The sequence below is a fragment of the Heterocephalus glaber genome, unplaced genomic scaffold, assembly GCF_053883595.1.
Source record: "Heterocephalus glaber isolate CG9 unplaced genomic scaffold, H.glaber_assembly_v1.0 deba00001461, whole genome shotgun sequence".
NCBI classification, from domain to species: Eukaryota; Metazoa; Chordata; class Mammalia; order Rodentia; family Bathyergidae; genus Heterocephalus; species Heterocephalus glaber.
Window position 1 is genome coordinate 22,626,473 of NW_028258308.1, and position 5,878 is coordinate 22,632,350.

General features: G+C 32.8%; 1 non-coding gene across 1 annotated transcript; it reads left to right on the forward strand.

Annotated features, from left to right (window-relative positions):
- The first annotated feature begins 5,449 nt into the window (after positions 1–5,449).
- LOC147826754 (U6 spliceosomal RNA) lies at positions 5,450–5,556 on the forward strand. Its single transcript, XR_015438763.1, has one exon. It is a non-coding gene; the product is annotated as a U6 spliceosomal RNA (small nuclear RNA).
- The last annotated feature ends 322 nt before the right edge of the window (positions 5,557–5,878 follow it).

Genomic DNA, 5,878 nt, shown 5'->3' on the forward strand with positions numbered 1-5,878 from the left:
GAGTTTCAGTCCATTGTAGATCTACATCAGGAAAAGAGACTAAATAATGCTTTCTAAAACAATGGCATTCAAATAGCTGCAATGCTTTAACAAGCCATATATATTTAAAACCTTCATAGATGAAAACTAGATGATTTCTGTGATTAACCTGGAGGCTAATAAACTGTGTTGATTTTAAAGCCTGCCTATAGGTGGGAGTATTGCTGTCACTTAATTTGTTGGTGTTAATTTGGCCCTTGGATCACCAGAAGTAATTTTAAATATACTTTCAATGGTATTGTCATCCCTTTCCATTAACTCTTTCCACCTACGGTAGTTTCCAGATCAAAACCTCCTGGACTGATGTGCCCCTAGGAAGGAACAAACATTCTAGTTTCTGCTTTAATGGCAAATATTACATTCCTATAAAAATGTAAATATATCAATATGAACGAGTGTCCTCATTTTCCTATGACAATAATGAGCACTTTTTCCCTTTTGAGCAGAGATTTAATGTCATCTAAAAATGAACAAAAATGAGAAAATGGTCATTAGCAAATATTAATTAAATAATTATTTTGTTTAAGGCATTATCTTCAAATTTATGATCTTTGTAAAAAACAAAGATTTAATCTCAATCTATTCATTTGTATGAGCTCAATTAAGCTCATAAGCTCAATTAAGAATGAATTTTAATTGCTCAGGGAAAAATATAAGAAACCAAGAGAGAAAAGTGCTTTTTCAGATTAAATAATTGGTACAATTCCAATAATTCTACTACTACAAAAGTGCCTCTAGATTTGATTTCCATTGCTTTTAGGAATAATCCTTAGTTCTTTCTCAACTTCTTACTATGTTGTGAGAGAAAGATGGCTAAGGGCAAAAGAAAAAATTAACACTAGGAATTTCAAAACTTTTTATACAATATACACTTAAAAGATTATAAAAAGTACTAGAGTCACTCAAATTTTGAAAGAAAGGGTTGACATTTCCTAATAATGAGTTGAACAACATTTGTAGAAATGAGCATGTTAGGCATGAGTTAACTTTTAAAATTGATTCTTCACTGAGAAAACTTTAGACACTCTATCCACAGCTAAGAGGCCAACACATGATCTAATACTTTAATATATTCACTGAAATATCCAGGAAGAGTTAATGGTGTTATGCAAGAGCCTACTTTACTTTCAGAATACCGTACTTTTATACACAAACAGAATCTGATGCAGTGTGAAAAGAGGTAGACTCACATCTCCTTGACATATACAACCTCACTTTTTTTTTTTTAATTTTTGAAGAGGAACTGACACAGAAAAGGAATTTTAATTTTAGATACTACTTGTATAGTAGAGTCAATGCTAAAATATGGCTTACTATTAATTTGATTTTAAAAGTAACAGTTAATAACCCTTCAGTAAATGTATATTGAAGTTCTAGACAATATTTGTTTGGGGGTTACTATCTTACTTTGCATTCCATGGCTTTAACTTTGCTAGTTTATTGATATAATGACAGACAGATTTATTACTTTCTGCTATTAAACACTTAAAACTACACTAAAATTCATGTAGCTATTTTTTTCTGAATTTAGAGATTGTTGAAGATAAAATTCTAATTTACAGACATTACAGAAAAATTAGCCAGGGTCAGAAATAAAAGAGGAAGTCACCAACATCAGGGCTGGAATGTTTTGTTTGACACAAAAATCAAGAATATTAAAGTATGAAGGTTTGTATTTAGCTTTCTTGTTAAATTATAAGAAGAGCTTTCTGTGTGTCCTTTTTATCAGTTTTAAAACAAATTATCTCAGTCACATTCTTTTTGCATTACATTTTATTACTAGGGTGTTACTCTTAGAAATTTTAAGTAATAACAATGGTAATACTGGAGAAGATTCACAATATAGTTTTGTCTTTAGAAAAGCAAACTATGCTACCTTATTAAGGTTTTACTCAAAAAGAGATTTCTAAAACAGAGTTGGCAGGATTTTAAAATGCTGTAGCTGCACTTTAGAAGTGTGGTTTTTGAAACCACCACATAAATACAGATAAACTTTATATTCATTCTTTATAGCTCACTAACTATTCAGAAAGGGGTGTTTAAAAGCCCAACAACTCTCATAGTGCAGTTTCCTGATACAACATTTCTCCAAGGGTAAACAGAAATAATTAAGGTAATTATCGTTCAGGTCCTCTGGCAGCAAAACACATGTTTATTTTAAGCAATGGATGTTCAAAAGGATGTTTGAAAATGCAGGGCTTTACCTGAACCACAGTTTCATAAGGAAAGAAGAAAAGATGTACCTGCAGCAAGATTTTTACAAGCCTACAGCAGCCTTTCTTGTCTGTGTAAATAGTTTCATCACCGAAGAGCTGAGCTGTTGCTTTTTCCAATAGTTTTTCTCTAAGCAAAAGAAAACAATACTTTTTTTTCCCCAGAAACTGTACTTGGAGGCTGCTAATTAGTGTGTCTATGGGTGGCATTTGAGACTCCACCAGGTCAAACATGCTATACTATGTGTAGGGTATCAAATTAACCTTAGATAGCAGCCTCCTATGGGTTGCAGTATAGCAAGAACACTCCCAGCCCATTTTGGATTGCAGGATGAGGAATTTGAAGGACTATTAAACACTCTGTAAAATACTAACAGCAGATCAGCATAAAGTCATATAGTGCAGGTGTTTCTGTAATTGGAAAAATGCTCTGTGTTCAATGGTCCCTCAAACTCACCCTCTTCTTGAGCACTCCTTTGGGTTTTACAAAGCAGTTCAGGAAAACTAAGTGCTGACTGGACTTTTCTGAAAATTCAGGCCTCCACGTTTCATGTAAAATCAAGACATGGTTTTGTTTTTCTACCAATCTTTACTTAAGGAGCTGGCATTCCTCCTGGGAAGATAGGCATTCACAATTCCTTATATAAGTCTGTTTGAAATAAAAGATTCCAGATGCATGAAAGATTTACACATGACAGATTAGGGGATATGTTGTGTGCATAATATTTAAAATATCATAAGATCCTTTATTTCTGAAACTGGTTTAAGCTTTGAACTAACATTTGTAGAGTAGTCCATAGATTAATTCAAATATCATGGTTAAATGCTTTATCTGAGTATTTGCTTTAATAAAAATGTTTTGGATTGCTGGGTATTGGCTTAATTTCTGTTATTTTTGAAGATGATGGGCAATAGGAATTGTAAAATATCAATGAAGGCAGACTATGCTTGGGCATTTAGCAGGTATGGTGTTTGCTATTTTGTATGTCCTCTTTTTGAATGTGTATCAATTTGCCTGGGGAGCCATGCTCTCTGACAACCATGAGAAGCATCTGTTTATCATGCTGTGGTAAAGTCTGCAATTTTCTGCATTGTTAAACTTCCCTCCTTTTCCAGTTGCCAGTGATGAGTCTACACAGCCAACAGTTCTCTGGTACAGCTCATATAACTCACTTCTGCAGAACTGCTCCTCCTAGAAATGGCTTTCTCTGAAAACATGCTTCAGCACTGCAGAACTCTCCACTACAGAGAGGCTGCTCATCTAAGTAATCATGTGCCTTATTGATTATTCATTCTAATCAATGCAAAATAGGAAGAAAAGGTCCAAAGGGGTAGGGGTAGTGGGAGGGGCAGGGGAAAGGAAAGAAGGGAAAGGAAAAATGATGAGAAATGGAAAAAATGGAAATAAAATCTTTGTAAATAGGGAAGGCTGGAGGGGGTGAAGGGAGGGCTAGGAATGGGGAAAAAATAAGAACCAAGATGCATTATGTAAAGGTACAATTCCCAGTGAGAAATGTAATTGTGTTGTGTACCTAAAATGTACCAATAAAATAATTTAATAAAAAAAAGTAATCATGTGCCTAAAAGCAGGCTTCCGATGCATAATAACTCAAAGTGCAGATCAAAGATTCCAGATACCAGTCCATGAGAAAGACAAGAGCTACTGCATACTTCCCAATTTTTCTTTCTAGAAATTAGAAAACAAAATCTGGGATCATACTTCAGATTGTCATATGAATAATCAAGCATAACAGTAGGAGAATTGGAAGGTAGTTTACACCTGGCCCCAAAAGTAGAAGAAAATACAAATTTTAAAAATGTGTCATTTATATAACTAAAGAGGAATTTTCAGAGAAGATGGAAAATTAGACCATCTCTACACAAAACTTCTCAAGGTCTCTTATGAACACCTTGATTTCTCCTTTTAAAGTATTAAAAAGTATATATTTAAAAAGGCTAATAATATATATGAACTTGATAATGAAGTTCTTCACACAAAGGTCATCTAGTTGCCTTTATGGAGTATTATGGTAAGATCACAAACTCTCCTTGTATTTGATACTTCACTAAACAATGTAGTAAAAATAAAATTGCAGTATCTGAAATATTGTTCAAAGCTGACAACAGTCATTGGAAGAATTTACATATCTTATCATTTTTATCATTTTTAATATATACATATATATAGCAATATAAAATTATCTTCTATGAAGATGACACCTAAAAAATAAAGTTAAAAATTAATAAGAGGGCTTTATAATATTTTGATATACATCTGATTTATCAACTGAGACTATACTGAAGTATATTTATGAATATGTTACATATCATTGTAGAAAAAAATTAATTTCATTATTATAGATGCTACTTCATTTTAAATTAGTGCTTTACTGTCATTTTCTTGAAACCAGCAAATATATTTTGTTTTTAATAGCTAAATTAAAGTTTTATCAGAGTCTATGTACTGAGAGATAAACAAAACAGGATAAGTGAGAAAAGCTCAGGTTATAAACATTTTATGGGCATAAAAGTATGTAGCAGCACTAATAATATCGCAATTAATGCTAAAATACATAACCTTCAAAGGATAATGAAATTTTAAAAAAATTTGTTAGCCCAGAATAACAATCCTAATTGCGATGAGATTTTTAAAAGGAGAAATTAAAGGACTTTAAGAGTTTTCTAGTGCTTGCAGCTCAGATATGCTTCATTTAGCACAATGGTTGGATTCTACTATAGCTATCTCTTTTATTTTCTAATAAATTATTCATAAGTACTTCAGGGAAGATTACTAATTAAAGGAATCAGATAATGAATTGCTTTGTTAATATAAAAATTAACTAAAGTCTTCTTGTTAAATGAGATTATGTTTGGAAAGTTAATTTTAATGCTAATTTAAGCAGTGAAAAAACAAGTTTTAGGTACCGTCATGTGCTGTGTAACATTCTGGTCAACAACAGACTGCATATAAAATAGCCATCCCATTAAGTCATATCACCTCCTGGCATTAGTCATAGCCCTCTTAGTTTGTTCAAATACATTTTGTGATGTTCACACAACAATGAAATCACAACTCATTTATCAGAAAATATCCCTACCATTAAGCAATGTGTGACTGTATGCTTATGGTTTCCATTAATGAAAAGCCTCAGCAAAATGACACACAGTGCACTGGTCACTTAAAACATGTGAACTCAGTGCTTGCTTCGGCAGCACATATACTAAAATTGGAATGATACAGAGAAGATTAGCATGGCCCCTGCTGAAGGATGACATGTGAATTCATGAAGCATTCCATATTTTTAAGGAGAACCTGGAGTGAAGTATTTCAAGCCCTAAAAGAAAATAACTTCCAACTTAGACTGTTGTATCCTGCAAAATTATCTTTCAAAATTGATGAGGAAATTAGATACTTCCATGACAAAGAACACCGAGAAATTTCATGAACACCAAACCAGCATTCCAAACAATTCTAAACAATATCCTAGAAAAAGACAACGAAGGTCACAACTCCATGAGGCCCAACAGAGGGAAACCACCAGGCAAGGTAAGAAACTAAAGGGAAAGGGGGAAAAATAAAAAATAAAAGAGCCAACAACAGTAAAAGATCATGACAAGGATGAGTC